The sequence below is a fragment of the Rousettus aegyptiacus genome, unplaced genomic scaffold (genome assembly GCF_014176215.1).
Source record: "Rousettus aegyptiacus isolate mRouAeg1 unplaced genomic scaffold, mRouAeg1.p scaffold_m13_p_12, whole genome shotgun sequence".
NCBI classification, from domain to species: Eukaryota; Metazoa; Chordata; class Mammalia; order Chiroptera; family Pteropodidae; genus Rousettus; species Rousettus aegyptiacus.
In genome coordinates, this window is record NW_023416287.1 from 24324100 (window position 1) to 24348818 (window position 24719).

The following is a 24719-nucleotide window of genomic DNA, read 5'->3' on the forward strand; positions in this document are numbered from 1 at the left end:
AGATATTTAAAAATCTATGTGCTCAGGCTGCACTTACATCCGAGCCCCTGGGAGTGGGGGCCCAGATAAAATGTTTTTTAAAGCTTCCCAGGGAATTCCATTGTGCTAGAGAGCCCAGAGATAACCCTTCACATATATGGTGACATTATTTTGACAAGGATGCCAAGACCATTCAGTGGTGGAAAGAACAGTCTTTTTAAACAAATGATGCTGAAAAAAACTGGATATCCACATGCAAAAAGAAAATGAATTTGGAACTTACCTAACACCATATACAAAAATTAGCTCAAAATAGACCAAAGACCTAAATGTAAGAACTAAAACTATAAAACTTCATAGAAAATGTAGGGAAAAGCTTTATAACATTGACTTTGGCAATGATTTATTGGATATGACACCACAGGCACAGGCTACAAAAAGAAAAAAATAAATTTGTACTTCATCAAGATTAAAACTTTTTGTGCATCAAAGGATACTATAAACAGATGGAAAAGACAGTCCACAACATGAGGGAAAATATTCGCAAAGCACATATCTGATAAGAATTAGTATCCAGAATAGGAAGCAAACACCAACAACTAAACAACAACAACAAAATTCAAAAATGGGCAAAGGACTTGAATAAACATTTCTCCAAAGAAGGTATAGACGTGGCCATTAAGTATATGAAAAGATGCTCAATATCACTAATCATTAGGGAAATGCAAATCAAAACCACACTGAGATACCATTTCAAATCCATCGAGATGGCGATAATTCCAAACAAAACAGAAAATAACAAGAGTTGGTGAGGATTGTTGAGGTGTGATCAAATCCAAGACCCACGGAGCCAATTGAGATGAATTGTGAGCCTTTATTAGCCAGCCAGCGACTGACTCTACCACACAGGGTTAGAAGAGATCAGCCCCGAGCTCCCAGAAGAGGCAGTTTATATAGCCACCAGCACATCCCTGAGCAGATCACCACACCCTGGTTAACAGAATCAGAAGTAAATATTTAATACTGGCTTACTGAAAAATTGTCCACCCATAACACCAGCAACTGACTCTCTACCACACAGGGTTAGAGATCAGTCCTGAGCTCCCAAAGGAGGCAGTTTATAAAGCCTTGAACCACTCTGGTTAACATAAAGCAAGCAGATTACAGAAGCAGAAGTTGGCCCTTAGCATATCTTTGAGCAGATTACCACACTCTGGTTAACATCAAACAAGCAAGCAGATTACAGAAGCAGAAGTTGGCCCACTTGAAAATTTTCCACCCTTAACAAGGATGTGGAAAAATTTGAACATCGTGCATTGCTGATGCAAATGTAAAATGGTGCAGCCACTATGGAATGGTGGTTCCTCAAAAAATTAAAAATAGAATAACCATAGAAATTCCACTTCTGTGTTTATAACTCAAAGAATTGAAGGTAAGGTCTTGAAGAGATATTACATCCAAGTTCATAGTAACATTACTCAAAATAGCTGAACTGTAGAAGCAACCCAAGTATCCATCAACGAATGAACGAATGAATAAATAAAATGTGGTATATAATATACACTCTTGTATATTGGTTTGATATGATTTCAAATCTACTTATTTATGACTTAAACATTGTTTTAAAACACTTGTTCGTGACAGAAACAAAAGTTGTTTTTAGAAATAAAGTTTTTATATAACTATGAAGTAGGTAGTGTCAGGATGTCATCATCCTATATTATCGATTGATAAGTCTCTAAGTGGCCTAATTCATGATGTGCACAGCTGGGGGCTTATCAAGAAAAACATGCAGAAAAGCAGCTATGTCAAGGGGATATTTTGACTATAAATACTGAGAGTTTGTGAGGACTATTTAAGAATTTCAGTTGGGGCAAAGATGACATTTTACTGACCTCAATAAGCTCTCCAAAGACCCTTGGTGAAATTAGCTCCTGCCGTGCTAAGGGCTACTCTCTTATCGGCAGCAGCAAAAGCTGCACAGTGGCTCTGTGAAGGAGGATCAGCTTGCTTACTAACACCAGCATCTAGTTATCCCCAGCAACGTGCTCTAGCAACAAGGGAATTTCATTCTGTTCTGGCAGATGAAAGTCAGCTCATGATTGGACAAACCATTTCTCCAGAGAAACCAAACTCATATAAAAAGGTACCCCTCTGTTAAATTTGAACTTTATTCCTTTTGACTCCCTTTAATAGTATGGTTAATATCTCATTTGTTCAGAGTATGTTATTTCTTTATTTTGCTTATTAAAAGATATTCTCCTGTATGATATCGGCTTGTGAATTATTAAAATTCCCACAGGGAACTTGTGCTAAATAAATTGCTGGCAAAGACAGAATCAGGACAGGAGTCATGGGTATGACTTCACTGCCTCTTCCCAAAACAAAACATACCCACAACGAAAAGTAATTCAGCCCTAGAAAGGAAGGCAGTACTGACACATGCTACAACATAGATGAACCTTGAGGACAGTGTGCTACGCAAAATAAGCCTGTCACAAAAATACAGATACTGCATGATTCCACTTATCAGAGGTATCTACAGTAGTCAAATTCATTAAGAAAGTAGAGTGGTGGTTGCCAGGGACTGAGGAGAGGAGGGAAGGCATTGTTGTTAAATGGGTATAGACTTTCAGTTTTGCAAAATACACGACAATGTGAATGTATTTAATACTAATTAACTGTACACTTAAAATGGTTAAGAAAGTAAATTTTGTGTCACATCTATTTTGCCATAATTAAAAGTTTTTAAAAAAAACTTTAAAAATCAGCCCTAGAGAGAGCATATAATATACTGCGAATTGATTTTTGCTGAATTATGTGAAAGGAGAAATTAAATATCTTCCCCTCCAATTCCTACTAATGTTATCCTGATATGATGAATTAAACAACCCTTCCCCATTCTTTTGTGTTACAGTAGTCCCCCATTATCTGCATTTTCACTTTCCATGGTTTCAGTTACTCAGAGTCAACTATGGTGCCCCTTTTAAAAATTAATATAAATATAAAAGTTTATTTAGTATTGTTGTGCTGAGATCAAATATAAGGCCCACAAAGCCAATTGAGATGAATTGTGAGCCTTTATTAGCCGGCCAGGACTCTCTCCACCATGCAGGGTCACAGAATCAGCACCGAGCTCCCAAAAAAAGCAATTTATAAAGCCTAGAACAAGCAAGCGGATTACAGAAGCAGAAGCTGGCCCTTAGTATATCTTTGAGCAGATTACCACACCCTGGTTAATATCAAACAAGAAAGCGGATTACAGAAGCAGAAGCTGGCCCTTAGTATATCTTTGAGCAGATTACCACACCCTGGTTAATATCAAACAAGCAAGCAGATTACAGAAGCAGAAGTTGGCCCTTAGCATATCTTTGAACAGATTACTGCACCCTGGTTAACAGAATCAGAGTAAATCCTTAATGCTGGCTTACTGGAAAATTTTCCACCCTTAACAGTATTCTATTAATTTATTAGTTGTTTTTGATTGACTGATTTCTTTTATTCATGTTCCCTAGTTCTATGTTCTCAAATTCTTGAATTACATTAGTTAACTTACTTCATTATGCTTTATTGATGTTGAAAACTTTTAAGATATTAATTTCCAGTTTGGGCCCTATTGTATGAATTTTGATGTATCGTTTTGCCTTTTTTTTTTTTTTCAGTTCAAACTCATTTCCTTTTTATTAAAGTCCAAGTTACCATTACATGTTTGGTATTCAATAAAGAAAAATTTGTTCAAATAAGGTAATATGTTATCATCAGTATTTCCAGGTGATTATTTACAACCAAGTAGCATTATCAGTAAATCCTTTGGAAGCCAATCCGTGGGATTTACACTTTGTCAAGGCTCAGTTCCTCTGGAGTAGAGATTCCCATTTCATTTAAAGTTGGTCTAAGCTCCTGGATGACATAAGAAAAGATTTCCTTAAGAGGTCCTGCTTTGTCCTTAACAATCTCTAGGACGTGAACAACACTAGCAAAATTATTTCACTGTATGCCCACAAAGCAGTGTCGACTATTTTGGGCTCTGGATTCAGATCATAGCCAACAAAGTGTGTTCATCCCTTTATGGAGTAAAGTTTACACAATTCCCAGGCATCGATATCTGCCTTATTGAAGTATGTCATCCAGTGAACATCAAACAGCTCATCTGTCTCACGTGACCCATAGAAGTAGCAGTGGACTGACAGGATAGAGGCAGCTGGACCAGGGGCCTGGACCAAACGCAGGAAGCCAGAGGGCTGGCCCTGGCGGCTGTGGCTGCAGCTACCGTGCAGCAGCAGTAGGCTATGCCTACCAAGACAGCGATGCAAGAGTGACCACTCAGCTCATTTTGTCATTTTTATCTTCTAAACAGTTGAGGTGTCTGTTAGGTCGGTGGAGGTCTGCCTGGAGGCTTCCCAGCTTGACATTGGAATCCTACAAGGGCCCACCCTAAAGCCCTGGCCCACCACCCTAATCCGCCACCACCTTAATCCGGATGTTCAACTGACATTCCCCATTCTATACCCTACCCCCACATAACCCTATAAAAACTACGCCCTCCCGTCCCAGGGCCTGACTTCTCTGGCCCCTCTCCTCTCCAGACCAGAGAACCTTGCCCGGGAGCACTCTCCCAATAAAGGCTTGCTTTTAAAACTTCTCTCGGCGTGACGCACGTTTACCTTACAATGTCGATTATTCTTTCTTCTTTGTCTTAAACGTTGTTTAGAAGGGCAATTTAAATTTTTTTTGTAGTTAAGTTTTTTAAATTTAAACTTTTATTTTTCATCTACAGCTTTTATCATATTGTGATCAGAGAAAGTGACCAGGATATTTTCTGCTTTTATAAGTACACTGAGTTTTGTTGTTTTTGTTTTCTAATAAATAGTGCATTTTTTCTAAATAGTGCATTTCTTTGCCCCTCGGATGCTGATTATATTGATATACTCTACATTTCTAGGGGATACTTCTTGATTTATAATTAACAAATCAATTTTATTGTATTATTCAGATCTTCTATAGTGTTATTTCTTGCCCTCCTCGATAGGTTAATACTGAGAGTGAATTAAATCTCTATAATGACTATGTTTTACTTTCTTTAAAAATTTTAGAAATTTTTAAATTTACACTTTATAAATTTGATTTCAATTTTTTATTTTGAATATTTTAATGCACAGAAGTAAAATTGTGAAATGTATCAGTGTAACAAGAGCACTTTGAATTCTACCTTATTGATGTAAATTTGCTATCTTGCTTTTCTTTTTATTTGTATTTCCCTGATATAATTTTTACTTTTTTTTTCATTTTTATCCTTTTTGCTTACTTCATTATTGATGTGGTTTGTAAACAGCATATAGTTATGGCTTTGTGCCCTAATCTACAAATCACTGTCTTTTAATAATAGAGTTTAATTGGCTTATATTATTACTACAATTGGCATAGTTCATCTTACTTATGCATTTAATCCTGTTCTTATGTTTTTTCTTCATTTTCTACTTTTTGCTATATGGACTGTACTTTCTCCTCTTTCATAAGTATAATTTGAAAATTGCATAGTATGTATGTACCTTTCATAATTATGAAATTGTACAAAGTACATATCCTATTTTCAGTCCTATTAGTAGTTGACTTCACATTTTTCAAAAGCTTTCTTTAATCTATGATACCCTGTCAGAGTTGGAGTGAAATTATCTTTGGGGCCTTCCCAAAATTTATAATATAATCTGAGGTGGAGTTTTTTTAATGATTTTAATTTTTTCCCCCGTCTACCTCTTCCCTCTCCCTAATCTGAGTTTTTTAAGCAACATTATTATTACTAAATTATTATATTTTAGATTGTATATATTTTCTTTTTTTTTTTTTTTTTTACTTTGGCATTTCATATTGTAATCAGCTCTGAAATAATTATGAGGACATCTGACTTGGATTGTGTGCACCAACCCAGTCTATACTATGACTTACTTTATTCCTTATTTCTGAGACACTAATTTTGCTTCCTCTTTCAGCTAGCTACTGTATATCTTTAAAGTACTTCTATGTAAGCAAATGTTAAATACATAATTTGAATATATATACAAATTATATGCTACTATGAAGTTCAAAATATACTATTTTAAGTTTAATTTTTGAATAGGTAATACTTTCACGTAGTTTAAAATCCAAATCAAAATGTGTCAAGAGTTACTCAGTCAGCTTCTTTCCCATTCTTATCCTCTAATCTCCCAGTAAAGCCTCCCCCACCAACCATTGACTGCACTTCCTAATTCTTATATTTCCCTTCACTTCTTTATGAATAAATAAGCAATGTTACTATAGATTCTTATTTTCCCACCATTTTAATCCCTAAGGTAGCTCCAGCACATCACCACGGCCGTCTTCTGTCACAAGGCCCAAGAAGCAGAAAAAGCCAATTCACAGAGACATAGAGAGAGGAAGGAGGATGATGATGAGGAGGAGGAGTTAAGAGGAGAAGGAAGAAAAGGACGCAAAGAAAGGTGATGAGGGAGGTCAGAGGGACGATTGCAGGGATTCCTGACTTGTCCAACTTGGTTCCAGTCCCTTCCTGCAGCCTCGTGCATTTCTGCATTTCTATTATATAAGGATGTACCTCATGTCCTTACAATAAATTCTTCCCCTTTATTGGTTGTATTATATTAAAAAGATTTAAACTTATACTTTATAAAGAATAATTTGCTAATCCCAAACTGCAGTTTAAAATTAATAATTAATACTGGGTGTCCATACACTCAATTATATGTCACACTTTTATTAGGATTCAATAACAAGAAGATAAAGTATTGATATCAATTAATATTTAGAGATATAGCTACCGAAGGTGTAAACCTTCCTAAATCTATTTGACCCAAAGTATTGTATAGTATGTGTAGTGCTTGATTATAATACCAATGCTTATTGTTCATATGTCTTTCTAATAGTAATCTATGATTTTTTTTAAACTTAGCATTTGAATAACTGTTTTTTTGTTTATTAATTTCTCTTGGCTTTAACCAAAGTACAGAGGTATTGTTGTGGTGTAATCAAATCTAAGACCCACGGAGCCAATTGAGATGAATCTTGAGCCTTTATTAGCCAGCCAGCGACTGACTCTCTACCTAGCAGGGTTAGAGATCAGCCCTGAGCTCCCAAAAGAGACAGTTTATAAAGCCTAGAACCACACCCTGGTTAACATAAAGTAAGCAGATTACAGAAGCAGAAGTTGGCCCACTTGAAAATTTTCCACCTTTAACAGTGTATGGCAGGGCAATGTAGAATAAGGTAGAGTTTTTTAATTTGTTTTTTACATGCTTTTTTTGCAGCTGTGTTTAGTGATGGTCTTTTAACCAATTTCAGTCGAAATTGTTTACAAATTACATCTCTGTGCGTGTATACTCCCCCTGGTGTCTCTGTGTCCGAATCTCTTTTTATAAGGATGCCAGCCAGGATGGATTAGGGCCCACCCTAATGGCTGCTTTTTAATTTAACTACCACTTTAAAAGGCCGTCTCTCCACATACAGTCACATTCGGAGGTACTGGGAATTAGGGCTTCAACAGAATTTTGGGAGAACACAATTCAGCCCTTAACACCTGCCTGATGCATCCCTCCCCCAGCTGCACTGAGCGTTGGTTGCTGGTGACCTACAACTGCCCCCTTCTCCAGGGTGTTGTTCTTGGCCAACCAGGGTCCTCTTACCTGGGAAAATTACCTGACACTGTTGTTTAAAAGGCAGGCCCTCTTGCTTCAACGTGAAACTAACGCTGTAGTGCTATTTATGCTACAGAGCTGTTTTGGGGATCATGCTAAGGCAAGATTCCACATGAAATCATATCCTTCTCAGCTGCTTCCTCTGCATCTGCTTCCCTCACTCCTCTTCTCCTGGGAGCAATCCCTGCAAAACTCTCACACAACTAATCTCTGCCTTAGTTACTGTTGATGTTTTTGGCTTCCTCCATCTTTGAAGTGGCCCTGAAACTGTCCCCTGCATTCCTACAACCACCATCCCAACTCAAGGCATCATCAGCTCTTGCTGAGACAATAGCTCACAACAAGGCTCCCTGTCTCAGTTTCTCCACATTTTCTTCAGAGTGCCTTTTTGTAAAACCACTACTGTTTAACCATTCATTTTGGTCTGGTTTGAAACCTTCTGCTACCTGCCCAGCTTGCTCCTAATACCACCCTCCATCGTTTACTCTTTTCTTTTTGCAGGAGACAATCCATATTCCTTAGCAGAGTCTTCAAGACTCTTCCCAGCTGGCCCTGCCCCATCTTTCTAGTTCCCAGACTCATCAGACTGGGTGTGAATTCATGTTTGTCCACTCTCTCTACCTAGAATGAATACCTTTTTCCTACCTTTGCATCCCCACTTCTCCTGGAAAAATCTTGCTTCTTTCCCAAGGCCCCACCACCTCTGAGTGCCCTCATCCTTCCTGTTCCTCCCTCCTCCCACTATCATAACATACCAGGAACATCTGTTTCACTGCCCAATTATTAGGTAGGTACATGTGAGGCTGCTTCTCCTGCTAAAATGTGAGCTCTTGAAAGAAAAGCAGTATGATTTGTCCTCAAACCCCCAGGACCTCACACAGGGCCTGACACATAGCAGGTGCTCTTTATATTTCTAATTAATTGAACCGAACTTGATTTAGGGGTAGAAAGAGCCTGATTTCCCCCTGCATGTGGTAGGAAGTCCTGGGGTTTTGTATGGTTAAAGAAAATATCTTTGGGTCAGAAAAGCTGCTGAAAGCTTTTTTTTTTTCTCTTTTCTTTTTTCTTTTTCTTTTTTGGGTAAGCATGGTAAGCAGAGCTTATCCCTAATCTGTGTCCCTAATCTGCTGCACTATTCCCTATCAAAGCTTCAACTTTAAATATTGATTAATGTCATGAGCTCCAGGACTTGTGCATTGGTTACTACAGCTGTGTAAGCAATTACCGTAAATTTAGAGGCTTAAATTGTAAGTACTGAATACTTCCCACAGTTTCTGAAGTTCAGGAATTTGGGAGTGGCTTAACTGAGGGTTTCTGGCTGAGGGTATCCTTTGAGGTGACACTCACATGTCATCCAGAGCTGTAGTGACTTGGAGACTTGGCCAAGGCTCACTCCTATGGCCGGTAAGTTGGCTCCTCTCCATATGGGCTTCTCCAAGAGACTTCTTGAGCACCCTTATGGCATAGAGGCCAGCTTTCCCCAGAGCAAGCAATTCGAGAGGCCAAGGTGGAAGCTGTGATGCCTTTTATGACCTAGACTTAGAAGACACACAGTCACTTCTGCCATATTCTATTGATCACACAGGCCAGCCTTGCTTCAGAATGGGGGGGGGGGGAGGGGAGTACCCAAGGGCATGAATACTCTGAAGTGATGATCATTGGGACTATCTTAAAGTCTGGTGACCACACCTAGATTGAGAGATAAGATATATCTTCTTATAGACCACACAATGAAAAAAAAAAAAAAGAATACAATTAGCCAAATGATTTGTAGACCTTATATGATGTCTTCTAAAGGTTGCTCCTAGAATCCTGAAGGCTGAGAAAATAGAATTCATGCCTAAAAGAAGAGAGAATTTAAGATCCTTTATCAGCAGTGATATAGTTTAATAAAAAATTGTATCATTTATTTAAAAAAATATTTCAGTATACTCCCAGACCCCAAAGGTAGAAGCTCATAGCCTTACATAGTATCCCCCTGGTAAAAGTCAGATCCCAACATCTTTGTATGGTAATAAGCTATCCAAATTTAAGATACCCTTGTGCACATACTCAAGAAATTGAGTGGATTTTTTGTTAAAGGAAACTTACTTCTACATTCTTTAAAAGTGTACAACCAGGGATCTGTCCTTGCCCCTGACCTATTTATTCACCATGTTTATCAGTGATTTGGAATAAAAAAAAAAAATAGAAAAAATGTTATCAAATTGTAAGTGATTCAAAGTGTGAAGAAATTGTTAGTACATTAGATGATAACTCCAGGCTTTAGGGCACTCTCCATGAGCTAGAAAGATGGACTGAACAAGTAAAATAAATGAAAGAGGGGTTGGTGAAAAGGCCTACATTCATATTCCTTTAATCAATTATTTAAGACTTATCGAATCCTCAACCCATGTGTCCCTGCTATTAGATAGCATGGATGGCCCCATCATTCTTGGTAAATGCCCTCTCTTCCTTATTTCTGATGCCCTATTCTGATAGGGACACCCCGCCCCTCAGGTTCTGTATCCTGTCTCCAGGGCCATAACAGGAGGGTCTGCAGGTTGATGGGAAAAGAGATGTAGAAGAACAAGGCAAGAAAAATCCCTTCATGACTAAGTAGGTCTTATTAGCATCCTTGTCCCTCTCCTAATCTCCACTCTCTTCTTCCCCACAAGAAGACATACTAGTCCTGTAGAAGACATACTGAGAGTCCACCTGTGGGAAAGTGTATAAGAGTCTTTTCCACAGATAACTATCCATTTTGATTTTCCTTTAAAATGAAGAGGAATTTAACTTTCATCTTTTGGACACCTAAAGATTCACCATGATCAGTCATGGTCATTTATCTTTTCCTAAAAGGAATAGGTTAAAAGGTGGGTATATGAGTATGAGTGTGAAACTGTGTGCTTGGAAAAACGAGGGCTCTGTCTTAGCCAGTACAAGTTAGGTAATGCTGCATTAACAAACAATGCCAAAATCTAAGCGGCTCAAATCTACACGTTCATTTTTCACTCACATTACACATACATTGCAATCAGAAACCCAAGTTACCAGTGGCTTCCCCATCTGTTACACCGTTGGTCACCACCACAGAAGGAAAGGAAGACAGAGAACATTTACTGACTGTTAACTGCTTCTCCGCACATGTGACATATGTCACCTCTATTCACATTTCATTAGCAAGATCAAGTCACATGATCATGCCTAATTTCAAGAGATAGGGAAGTAGAATCCTCCCCTAAACCAAGATATGAGGGGATTAGATGGAATAATCTGTCACAGGTTCTCTATATAAATAGAATGATGTTTTTGTTTTTATTTTTGTTTTTGTTTTTGTTTGTGGAGCTGGGGGAGAGAAAGGCAATGGGAGTTACTGGTCTTCGACGAACTATTTTTAATAGAAAGAGTTGGAAAAAACATTCAAACCAAATGAAAAAAATAAATAAAATGCAAAGTAAACCTGTCATCTGGATACTCCAACTCCCAATTCTCTTCAATATCATGATTACCAGTTTCCTGTGTCTCCTTCCAAAAAAATTCTTTACAACAATTACATTTATTTACAAACATGAGTTTATTGTGTATAGCATGTATTTTACATAGCATATATAAATTTTTTTAAAAAACCTTGCAAGTAGAGTTTAATAACAAAAAACTACTAACACCCAGGTGAAGGAATAGAAATGAGAAGCTCCCTCCCCAGAGTTCCCTGTATGCCCCTCGTGGTCATAACCATCTCATCCTTTTAGGTGCCTGTGATTCTGACTTTTCTGAGTCATTTACTTGCAAAAACAAAACAAAACAAAAACAAAAACAAAACAAAACAAAAAAACCTTTAGCACCTGCATTTCTATCCCTAAGTGACATAATTTAGTTTTTCCAGTTTTAGAAATTTATGGAATGAAATCATACATGTATTCTCTTTTGTGTCTCTTGCTTTAAGCAACATTTTGTTCGTGATAGTCAATCACATATAGCTGTAGTTTTGTCATTTCTATTATTGTGTAAGATTTGTCAGTTCTTGGTATTGTCAGAGTACATGATTATTGATTTTACATAAATGGGAGAGTAGTGTATAATTTATTCTCCAATCTTATCTTTTAAGTAATATAACAATATATCTTGGAATTCATGCCACCTAGAATATATAGATATCCATTTTCACAGTTACATAGTATTCTGTGGTATGAATAATTAATTTTTTTCTTTACTGTCTTAAAACATTTTAAACATAGAGACTAGTAGGGCAAAGATGGCATGTATTCACAGGTCATTCCTCTGCCTGCGGCAGACATTACTAATGGATCATGCATACTTTCATTGAGCATAAATGTTGCTTCAGATTCCTTCTCAGCACAGTGCTCTAATACCTTGCTACTCAAACTGTAGTCCCAGGACTAGGAGCTTGTTGCAAATGCAGAATCTCAGACCCCACTCCCAACTCATTGAGTCAGATTCTGCATTTTAGCAACATTCCCAGGTGATTCACCTGCACAAGGAAATCTCATAAATACTGATTTAGGCAGTTTATATCAATCAAAGTTGTTCCATGGGATGAAATGTGTATGTTCTCCCTATTCCAGAGGCACACTGCAAGGCTCTGTCCTCGGTCCTGTTCTTTCTAAGCACTTTGGTGTGCATCACATGAGAAGACAGGTGGCAGTCTGATCTGACCTGCAGGCCAATCTGACCTGCTAATTGTAAGAATCCCAGCGTGGTAGCAGAAACACTGGAATGCAGAATCAAGATAAAAGCACACTGAGAGGGTGGAGTAAAGGACTGACTCTAACCATTGGGCTACATAAAATTTGAGCAAGACAAAAGACTTCAAACGAATATATTTGAAAATAGGACTTAGGTCAGCATGACCTATGGTGTCTGTTTCTGGAACATTAACCATGTGTCCCACAGAAAGGTTGCATTCCAGATCAGTTTGAGAAACACAATTATTTTTTCCCTTATAAAGTCAATTAATGCACTAAAAAATATAGAGGCTCTGAGGTACCCAAGGCAGCCAGCTCTGTGTTTAATTCAGCAGTCCTCAAACACACATATTAATAGGTATATATACCTACTGATATCTACAGGACTGGTATCCCATGGAACATAGTGTGGGAAACACTGGCTTGGAGCTTTAGTTTATGGCCCCGGATATAAAAAAACCACAAAGCTACCTTTGAAATATGTTAAGAGAAATACAATCTCTAGGGCAAAAGAGGAAGTGCCCAGCAGTCTGCAGTCTGATCAGCACTGTGTTGCCTCTGTAGTTTGCTAAGGAGGACAATGAAAGGTTCGAACATCTCCAGAAAGGAACCCTAGGATAGTGAAGTCAACGTCTGTTTTACCGTGAACGTCTAACCTCAAGCAGATTTTCCTTTCCTGTCTCAACAGAAAAATGAAAAGTCATACAGGCTGGATTTTTATTTTTTTATCATAATGCAATAGAATTAAAGATTAATAAAAGAAATCTAACCAAAAATTTAACTTGAAAATTTTAATAAAAGCTTTCTAAGTGATTCTTGGTTTCAAAAGGAAAAAAATTATTGACTATTGAGAAATAAACAATAATTAGAGAGCTACATATCAGAATCTGGGAGATAAGGTCAAAGAAGAACTCAGAAAATGCATTTCCACAGGTGCATTGATAAAAAGAAAAAAGATTGACATTAGATGAATTAAGTTTTCAACCTAAAAAGGTAGAAAGTGAAATAGCAAGATAAACCCAAAGGAATTATAAGCGGAAATTACTAAAGGTAAAAGCATAAATAAATAGAAAATAAATAAAACCCAGGTAATAAATTTGATCAATCAAATCGAATACTAATGCATTGAAGGAAAAACAATAAATTAACATTTTTTGAAGTTATCAAACTAAAAAACTAAAAATAATATTTCTAATAGATATTTAAACAGATAAAAAATACTAGGTACAAATTTATAGCAATAAATTTAAATAAAAAAGGTATGATATTTGTTTATGAAATACAAATATTCAATCAGCATATGAAAAGATGAAAACATTATAGGAAAATAGGTTTGATTTCATTTATAAGGAATTATTTCCTAACAAATTCGGATGATCCATGAATGGGATGACCTGTGTTAGGAAGGGAACATCACAGGCTCAGATGCTGGCTGAGAGGTGGGCAAACTGTCGGGAGCAATGTTTCTTTAATTTCTATGATCCGCCTCTCTTAGTTGTTTACTACCAATGGCCCTTGTTGTGGGGATTAGCAGAGATTAGTAGGCAGGGAAGGGGCAGTGCATGGGGCCTATATGCCTGGGCCTAGGAATGGCCTAGGAGGCCAAAGCAGAGGCCCATTAATACCAGCACCTTCCTGCTTTCCCCAGTCACATGTGGGGATGCTTCTGAAATAACTGAGTTGAAGTTAGGGCCTGTCTACTAACTGGGCTCTTGGGCAAGCCTCTCACATGAAGGACAGGAAGTGACCGTCTCACAGACTGGACCACAAAGGCTGTGACTCATCATTTGTATGGGGTGCGGGTCACGCCCCTGCCATGCCAAATACTGCAATTTTAGGTCAGCTTGGTGTTGCACTGCAGATAAGAAGTGACACGACAGGGACTGGGCTGTATCAGAAATCCCCGACACTATGAGGATGAGAGAAGCAGGAGCCAACCTGAGCAAGGGTGGAAAGGAGCCACCGTGTAGTGGAAAGAGCCCACAAAATCTCTTTTTTGGCATTCTGCTCAGGCTCTGTCCTCACCCTCAGCTCCATTCTGCTCACATACTACACCAGCCCAGATTGGAAAACCTCACAGCCTTGCCCAGATTGGTCAGGCCACTCATGGCAAGTAGACCAAGTAGATGACACATCATTGCCACATTAGTAGACCTCCTTCTGACTGGGCTGGGACTGGCCTTGGGACATTTTGCCAGCCAGTTAGGGTGGAGTCATTCTTTTTGGAGGACATTGCCTTCCCTGACAGAGAATATGAAATGCTTCTTTGTCATTCTAGAGTTCCGGAACATCCCAGAAAAGGCAAGACTGGGAAGCACAGAAAAGAGCATTTCTTTAAAAACAAAAATACCCAAACATATCCCAAAAAAAACCCTTCCTGTGTTATTCACACTTGTGACTCACATGTTTTACACCTTGAATGTGTCTGGGATCAGACCTAACATCACTGACCTAACATCTTGCCACCGCTTGTGCACATGAATGTGTTCATCTCCCCACTGCCCTCTTTGTGACCAGTCTCCTTGCCCCACCTCTAGGGTCCCCAGCTGCTAAATGATACACATCTGAGCCCCCATTTAGAGCTTCCAGGTGTTCCCATGGACTTCTAACCAGTCTTAATCTGAGTATGGATAGTTTGTTTAGAGGTGATTCTAGGAGGAGGTGAGGGTTGGAATACAGGGAAGAAAGAAAATCCAAGGAAGAGAACCCTGAAGAAGTTATCTTGATCACTGGAATCTCACTGCTGAGAGCACAGCCCAGCTCACCTGCTCTGCCATACTCCTTTTCCAGGTGAGCTGAGTGCTGTGGCAGGTGACAAGTGACACTCATCCACCAGAGTGGTTCCACTCATCCAAGTCAAGTGGAAAGCAGTATTTAATTAGTGATTGGGAGAAGACTCAATAAATATTTGCATGAAAGGATTTTTGTTCACTCTAGGCAAATAGCCTGGCAGGTTTTATTTGCATGTTGTTATTAGTGGTGGTGGTTGCTCTGGAGCAAGTGTGGCAGAGGAAAAGAAACAGCCCTCTCAGAAGATGTATGGAATTTTTTGTTTGTTTTTTCATTTGCTAAGAGTTGACAATGCCCCATTTCCAGGCAGATGGCAATGGAGTAGTACTCAAAACCAGATGATCATATTTTTAGATGGCCCAGAAATGATAATAAAACTTGGGAGTGGGACTGTATTTGACTCCATCATTAGTGAATGTCTTGGCTCAGGAAGTATGCATCGCCGGCTGTGTGGCTCACTGTAAGGGAGGGACAAGTCAAGAAAACACAGACACATGGACAGATGCAGAAACAGGAGCAGATATGTGGAGATGAGGAGATGGAGAAAGATGGAGACATGAATATAGACTTATAATTATAGTGATGTGTATGTGTATAGATAGAAAAGTGAATATAGGCACCAATATGTGCATTTAGAGAATGAAATATACAGAAAAATATGAAGGAGTGTGTATATTTATGAGTTCATTTACCTATGCATGGTGAGATTGCAAGATGTTTTTCCTTTTTGCTTATCTAATATAGTCTGCTTTTCCTAAACTAAACTCGTCATTTGTCCAAAAATAAAGTTATTTTCTTAAGAAAAACAAGTTATAGAAAAAGTATAAAACAGTTTGTAGGAAAGGTTGTAGAATGGCAAACAGATTCAGTTATCTCCCAACTAGTTATGGTGTTGAGGCAAACAGAGGGCTTCTAGCATCAGGAAAAAGGGGGCATTGCATACTCTGGGAAACATTCAAAAGTGTGTCCATTGTCCCAAACAACTAATAATGTACCTAGTTATGTTTTAGTTCCATGAAATAGTTTATTACTGATAAATTAAAAGTTTAAGGAGTACAGTAGTGATTCTTTGTGAGTGTTCCTTTACAAGTACATTGCTTTCAGAACCTGCGGCACAGCCTTTAAATAAATGATAGCACCTGAACATGTCTATAATTTAATGAACTCATTTCAATGTAAACAACTTTCATCTTTTGAGAGGGTATTTGAAATATGAAGTATCAAAAGTTTTTGCTAACCATATGTGAGGACTAACCATTTATTAGTTGTCTGTTGCTGCATAAAAATTACCATAAACTTAGCAGCTTAAAACAAGGCCTCTTTGTTATCCAACGCTTCTGTGGATCAGACATCTGGGCAGGCTGGGCTAGGTCTTCTGCTCAGGATCTCACAAGGTTGAAATCGAGGTGTGAGCAAAGCTACCTACCTCTCTGGAGGTTGTACTAGGGCAGAATCCCCTTCCAAACTTCTTCAGGTGTTGGCAAAATTCAATTTCTAGCTGTTGTAGGACTGAGGGCCTGCTCCTCACTGGCTGTTGAGTGACTAGAGCCTCTCTCTGTTACTTAATGCCACACACATTTCTTCTCATGTGGCCCCCATAATCTTCAAACCAGAAATGGCCTGTCATGTCATTCTCATGCTATGAATCTCTTTTTTTTTGCCTTCTTCTGCTGCTTCATAAAGGGCTTATGTGGTTAGATCGGGCCTACCCAGATAACCTCTGTATTTTAATGTCTATGGATTGGGAACTTTAGTTAAATTGCAAAATCTCTTTTCAGCAGTACCTAGGCTAGTCTTTGTACTAACCAGTGGATAAGAATTTGAGGTGGAGGGAATCCATCTCTAGAATTCTGACCAACACAGGCATGAAATATCCAGCTCAAGATGGACCAAATATCCCACTTAAAAAAATAATCCCCAGCGTTATTTTTAGCATACAGAAAAATTGTTTTAATGATGTTAAGTAATATTAAAATTTTAAGTAATTACAATAATTTTAAGTAATGTATTTGTCTGTCAGTTCCATTGCACCCAGGGTTGTCCTGCCTCCAGGCAAGAGAACAAGACTTTCCTTCTCCCTCCCATACCATCACTCATTGGGTAAGGGCTGCCTGGGAAATGTAAATCCAGTGTTTATAGAACAGTCCCAGGAACTCCAGGGAAGTCTTAGGCGTGGGAAAGAATAGGAAGTACGCCAGAGGATCTGAACACAGTGCTGACAGCAACTACTGTGCAGAGGGAGGCAGAGCCCCAGATGGAGCCAGACTGGAGGAACTTTGCTCTTATTTCTTTGGATTTTGGGTTTGGTGGCTCCATGGTGCTGTCAAGGTGCTACTAAAGGGACAGAGCTGGAGCCAGGCTCAGGCTGGCTGCCCTGGGGCCTGGGTAAAGTGCAGCTTGCAGAGCCTGGGCAAGCAGGCTGCCAGCTCAGAGTTGGGCCAGTCCAAGGCCAGTCTGAGGTTTGGATTCTTGAGGGCTGATACAGCAAGACAGGGGAACTACAAAAGGGCTTCCTTGTCCCTTTAACTGTTGGAGATCTCCCCTCAATATCATCACACTTTGCTCTTCTCAACTACAATCTCCCAGGCCCATGACAGGGTGTTCCTTGTGCTTACTCCTTTGAATACCACTTCTGGAAGCAGCGCCCCTCAAGGTACAATGCCTGGCCCCTGCCCCACTCTCTGGCTCCCTTGGCCTGTCCATCTGGCACCAGCTTTCACAGTAGATACTGGTCATGCTTGCCCTGCAGTGGACTCTGTTGAAGGCCCACCTTTGACTAGCTCTGTACACCCATCTCCTGCTAGCTTTGCTGTAGGTGGCTGCCACCAGCCACCTTCAGAAGACTGCTCTTGGGCACAGAAGTTTCCATGACTTCTTGGAGAGCTGGAAGTACTTGGAAGTTTTAAGTTCCTCTTCCCCAGGGCAAGTAGCCAAAGACTGGGGTGGGAGTACAAAAGCCCAGTTCCTCTGCCTGGCTCTTAAAGTTTCTCAGAAGTGACACATCACTCAAACTCGTATTTCATTGGCCAATGCAAGTCACATGGTGACACCTAGGTTGAGGGGATGAGGAAATACAATTCAAACAGGAACCCAGGAGAACTGGGCCCATTTGTTAGTCATTAGTTCTGACACTATTTGTTAAACAACCCATCCTTTTGCTTGTGATTTCAATTGCCCATTTATCGTATACTAAATTTTTATTGATATTTAGGCCTCTTTTTAGGTAGTCTTTCTGTTGCACTGATTTCCCTTTTGATACCTGTGCAGAACTGTCCTGTTTTAATTTCTGTAGCTTTCTAATGCCATTCAATATCAAAGAAGGTTAGTACTCCCTCAAGAGCCTCCCTTGAAATGTTTTCTAGCTATTATCATCCTTTTAATTTCTAGATAGATTTGAGAATCAATTTGTCGAGTCCTCTTTACCCCTCCCATGTGATTTTGATTAGAAATGGATTGAATTTGTAGACAAATTTACACCTCTTTAAAATATAAGAAAGACTGACTAGTTTAATAAAATCTTTTAAGTATCTCAGTAAGGTTATGTGATTTTCTTCAAATTTATTCAGTAACTTCCTATTAATTTGATCTCCAAGTATTTTGTTTCACAGTTATTACGAATGAGACCATTATTTTATTATGCTTTCTAATCATTATTCTAGTATAGTAGAAGGGCTCTTAATTTTGATATTCTTTGCAACTATCCATCCAACTAAACTCTCTTATTAGGAATCTCTTGGTTTTCATAAGTTACATTCTATTTATTTACAAATAACATTTAGTCTCTTGCTCTCTTCCCGTTTTTTTCTTCCTCTTTAAATAACAATTTTATACTTCTCATTTCTGCAGCGAGAGTGAAACTTGCTGTGTCAGCCAATACAATTATCATTTCCACTATTTTCTGTGACTTCATGACCACTTTTCTCCAGCCTGGAAGCAGCGAGGGTATTCTGTGCCTACTCACTTAGGGAAGGGATGACGCAGAAGAATGCACAGGAAAAAGAGTCAAGTTCTTGGAATTCTTAGTTTCGAATGTCTTTATCAGAATTAGAAGAGCAGATGAGGAGGCAATCGAGCCTTTATTCCAGGTTACTCAGTGTGGCCTCTGGACCACTCTGGCCACTGCTCTTTGTCACTTGCCCATGAGTAAGTACAGATATTGAGAACGAGCATTTAGAAACTTTTACAGCAATTTGATGTTGCCACAATGTCCAAATGCATGATTGGCAGATTCATCTCACTGAACAGTGTATAAACCAAAAATATTAATCCATGACAATTGAAAGTAAAACAAAAGGCTCTTCACCTCAGATTGTTTAATCGTTAACTTCTTTAGTTAATGTGTTTTAGTTTAGTGCTTCTTTAGATTAACTAAAAGGCTCTTAATACAGAGAAAATAGAAGAGTTAGAGGGAAGGGAATGGGTTCAAAACATCAGTGTGTGGTTACATCTCGTTCCCCTCCCCCAAAAGCCCAAGTATTGCCATAAATGGAGGCCAGGGGATGGAAGAGGAGAGCTGCCAGCAGGAGAACAAGAGATATCCTGACAGACTGGGAAATGGGAATCAGAAGGAACCCATACCCTTTTTCTGAGTAGAGTCTGGGAAGCAGCAAGATCCTATCATTTCTTTGAGAAATAAAAAAGAGCTATGGGCAGAGCTGGACAGCTGGATCAGAGGCAGCCCACATAGTTCCCATGCACCCCCAGCATGGGGTTGAGTGAAGCAGAATAATTTGATGTGTGTTCAAAAGGAGCCCAAAGGCAGTAAAAAACCTTGGACACTCCCACTAGGTAGGCACAAGGGCCACTTCATACCCTCACGTGCAGAAGAGACAGAGACCTGAAGAAAATGTGCCATCCCACAGCTACGTGTATGGATCAACACCTGAGGTCTACACAAGACAAAGGACATCTCAGCAAATGTCAATGCAAATACACAAGGGCTAGATTCTTTCCCTCCCTGGAGGTCTTGAGACTATTAGAACCCCCTTCTCCAAATGAGATGGTAAACCTGGCAGGAAGGGGAACACTCATAATGACCAAGAGTAAATTTCAGCCAACTGATAGAAAGGTGACTCATAATTAAAATTTGATGAAATTATTTAGAAAACCATAAAAAATTGGAACACCTTACTTCTTCCAAATTTGAGTCTATGAACTGAGATTCATGTTTGCCTTTGCTTTGCTTAACTAGAATGACAAATGTCTAGTGGGGCAATCTGGTATTTTACTGTATGTCATTTGCTATTGATTCTTCATATTTTTTATGATGTTAAAGTCTATTTAAAGTTGGTTAGAAAGATTTGTATTGTTATTAACTCAGGAATTGATGTTGAATTTTATGCCTTTTGGGCATCTATCAAGAGAGTCATGTGAATTTTCTCCTCAGATCTTTTTTTAATAATATTTTTATTTTTCAATTATAGTTGGCATACAATATTATATTAGTTTCCGGTGTATAACATAGCAATTAGACATCTATATAACTCACAAAGTGATCACTCCAAAAAATCCAGTACTCATTTGACACCATACATAGTCATTACAATATTATTGACTATATTCCTTATGCTATACTTTATATCTCCATGACTATTTTGTAACTACCATTTTGTTCTTCTTAATCCCTTCTCCCTTTTTCACCTGGCCAATCCCCCTCCCATTTGGTAACCCTCTTAATGTTCTCTGGAACTATGTGTTTGTTTCTGATGTTTGTTTTTGATCTTTGGATTCCACACATACGTGAACTCATATGGCATCTCTTTTTCTCTATTTGACTTACTCCACTCAGCAGAATACCTTTTAGATCCATCATGAAATATCTTTTTCTATCCCTCTATTTTCCATCTGTGTGTGTCATTTAATCTGAAGTGAATCTCTTATAGGCAGCCTATGTAAGGGTCTGGTTTTCTTATCCATTCAGCCACCCTATCTTTTGACTGGCACATTTCATTCTTTTTCATTTGAAGTACTTGTTGATAGATATGTAGTTATTGCCATTCTTTATTCATATTTTTGATACATATTTTTTCTTCTTAGAGAAGTCCTTCCAACCTTTCCAGTAATACTGGCTTGGTGGTAATGAACTTCTTTAGCTTTTATTGTCTGGGAAGCTCTCTATCTGTCCTTCAAATCTAAATGATAGCTTTGCTGGGTAGAGTAATCTTGGTTGTAGGGCCTGGCTTTTCATCACTTTGAATATTTTGTGCCAAGCCCTCTGGCCTGCAAAGTTTCTGATGAGAAATCAGCTGACAGTCTTATGAGAGCACCCTTGTAGGTAACTACTTTTCTCTTGCTGCTTTTAAAATTCTCTTCGTATTTAACCTTTGGCATTTAAATTATGATGTGTCTTGGTGTGGGCCTCTTTTGGTTCATCTTGTTTGGGACTCTCTGCACTCCCTGGGTTTGTATATTTATTTCCTTCACCAGGTTAGGAAAGTTTTCAATCATTAATTCTTGAAATTGGTTTCCAGTTCCTTGCTCTGTCTCTTCTCCTTCTGGTAACTTTATGATGTGAATGTTGTGGTGCTTGATGTTGTCCCAAATGTCCCTTAACTACTCTCATTTTTTTGGATTTTTTTTTTTATTGCTGTTCTGATTGAGTGTCCTCCACTACTCCATCCTCTAAATACCTGATTGATTCTCTGTTTCATTCAATCTGTTGATTCCTTCTAAGGTACTTGTCATCTCACATATTGTATTCATTTCTGACTGGTTCCCTTTTATGTTTTCCATCGCCATTTTTTATATTTTCTATCTCTTTGTTAAAGTTCTCCCTGAGCTCATCTACTTTTCCCCTAAGTTCATTGAGCATGAGTGTTTTAAACTCTGCATCTAGTAGATTGCTTCTCTCCACTTTTTTAGTTCTTTTTCTAGAGCTTTGTTCTATTCCTTTACATGGACATGTTTCTTTGTCCCCCCATTTTAGCTGCCTCCTTGTTTGTTACTATGTATTAGGTAGGGCTCTTAAGTCTTCTGGTCTTAGTAGAGCGGCTTCATGTAGTAGATGTCCTGGGAAGCCCAGTAGCATGATCTTCCCTGGCCACCCAAGCGAGGTGCTTGAGGTGTGTCCCTTGTGTGGGTTGTGTGTGCCCTTCTGATGCAGTTGAGCCTTGGCTGCTGTTTGCACTTTGATGTAAGGTATTGATCCTTGGGCTGATTGGCTGGTCCTCACTTTAGCAGGCCTCTGATACCTGTTCAGTCTGCCCTTCAGGTGTGTCCTCCTCAGATGCAGCCCTGGGTGGTGCTCTGGTTCCACTGTTGCCATTCCATTGTTGCTAGTCAAAGCAAGCCACTGGGAGTGCTGGCCCAAGGGCCTCCTGGGAGGGGCACAGCTGCAGGACAAATTCAGCCTCAGCCTGTGCACTTCCAGGGCCACCTGGTAAGAGTTACCAAGCAATCTGCAAATAGCTGCCACCAGTGCTGGGCTTATAGGTGGCTTGAGAGGCCAAGTCAGAAACTGGCTGTTGCTAGTGCCAGGCTTGGTGCTGTTCAGCAAGAGGTACAGGGCATGCCAAGGTCAGATGCTGATTCTTTGGGTTTTGTAAACCTTTGTGAGATTTCAGGAAAGTGCAGCATGAGCCAAGACAGGCCATTTGTAATAAACCACTGGAGGCAGCTTGAGTGGGCCCACAAGTTGGGAGAGGTAGAGCCTCAGGGAATCACCTGGGCAGAGGGACCTGTTAACCAGGTTGTGTTCTTTTCTGTATAGAAATTATATTTCATGATGAAAATGGTTTAAAAAGTATCAATCTATAATAATTTTTATACATGCATTTTTTTCCTGGAAGAATGCAATGGCAAACTGTCAATGCAATATTTTCTTAATATAATTCTATATTTCGATAAAATTATTATTTTTCAATGCCTGAAAACTGAAAATCCTGGGCTGACCCCAGATGACTAGATGCACTCGCACAGGCCTGGCTGTGTCCAGAGAGACTTCGACATCTAGCTTTCTCCTTCCGGGACCACAGACAACCATGCCTTGACCTGCTGCCTTCTACCCTCATTGCAGATATCAATCACTCCCACAGGTTTTAACTGCAGGACCTAATCTTTGCCAGGTCTGGCTCTGCATATTTCAGGGGCCTTCTAAGGATCTCAAAGAGCAACAGGACTTTTAAAAAAAATTCTTCAAATAAACTCTTCAAACACAATTAGTTCTAATTCAATTTCTCTTAAAAAAAAAAAAAAGTCATGGTTATTTTCAATGGGAGATAGAGGATTGAAAAGGAGGGAAGCTATTCCTGTTTGAGAATGTCATAAAATGTATTTATTGAGTACTTTTGGTATATCCATCAATGAATGAAGTAGTATCTATGTCTCCTAACTTGGCTAGGTCAGCAGAAGTGTGAGCAAAGGCCAAGGAATCAGGTCTAGTAGCTGAGAGAGAGCACTGGTGATTGAAGGTTAAGCAGCAAGTAGAATTGCACTGTTGATGACACAGGCTCATCCAAATATTGTGGTGGGAACTCAGCAGAATCTAGGCCCTGAGAAGGCTTAGGGGAAAAGGGAACATGCAAGCTAGCAAAGATCCTATGGTGGGGATCAATATAGGAGAGCAGGAAGGAGGTATAAGAAAATAGGGCTAAACACAAGGAATGGTTGAGGCAAGGGGAACAATATCAGGACTCAGGTACTGAAATCATAACTCATTTTCTCTCCCATTCATGGCAGAGAAAGCAGAGAAAAAAAATGTTTATGCACTGCTTTGCTGTGACATTGATACCTGGGATCCCTTTATCCAGGACCAATGTAGACCATAAGACATTGGGCAGTCCTAGGAGAGCAGTTCATCTGCTCAGTGCCAAGTAGACTGAGCAGACTTTTCCACTCTGACCTTAATCTCAATTACTTCACAATGATATATCCCAAGCACAGGGGAAAAGCATAGAAGCAACATGAACTTATAATACAGGATCTCACAAAACACAGGGAACTCATGATCCCAAATAGCTCTAAAAGTGGGGTAGAGGTGAATATATATGTAAGTGGATTGACTAAAAGTCTACCTAAGAATTAGATTTTATGTGTTTACTTTATGAAGACATCAAGCTTTTGATTTGTGTACTGTTCTATATGTATACTACACTTTGATAAAAAGTGAGTTAAACCCTACCTCTGCTCCCCAATTCTGGGCAGGATCATTCACAGGCCCTAGCAGAAATCTCAAAGTTTGTTCTTTTGGTGATGGTTTTGAAATTAGAGTTTTGACTGAGAAGTTGAGGGATACTATTTACAGAGGTAGGAGACCATACTCAGAACCTGGAGGGTAAGTAAGTCTACATCCTGAGTATTGAGACACCCAACCTTCTTCAACAACTTGGTTCCCAGATGTTGGTGGTCAGCCCTGTCTGGGAAAAACCAGCCTCAGGGAAAGATCAACAGTTACAGATAATGCATGGGCCAGGCAGAGTGTACCACAGACAACCCCACAGTCGACAAAGCCCTTTCACAGACACAGAGCTCCAGCACCTGTATTCCTAGGTGGTCTCCCATCCAAGTACTAATCAGGCCTGACCCTGCTTAGCTTCCAAGATCAGATGAGATCAGGCATGTTCAGGGTGGTATGGCTGTAGAC

At 39.2% G+C, this 24719-nt stretch overlaps 2 pseudogenes; both read right to left on the minus strand.

Annotated features, from left to right (window-relative positions):
- Positions 1 to 3624: 3624 nt before the first annotated feature.
- Positions 3625 to 8381, minus strand: LOC118610030 (annotated as a pseudogene).
- A 16220-nt stretch (positions 8382 to 24601) lies between these two features.
- LOC118610233 lies at positions 24602 to 24719 on the minus strand (annotated as a pseudogene).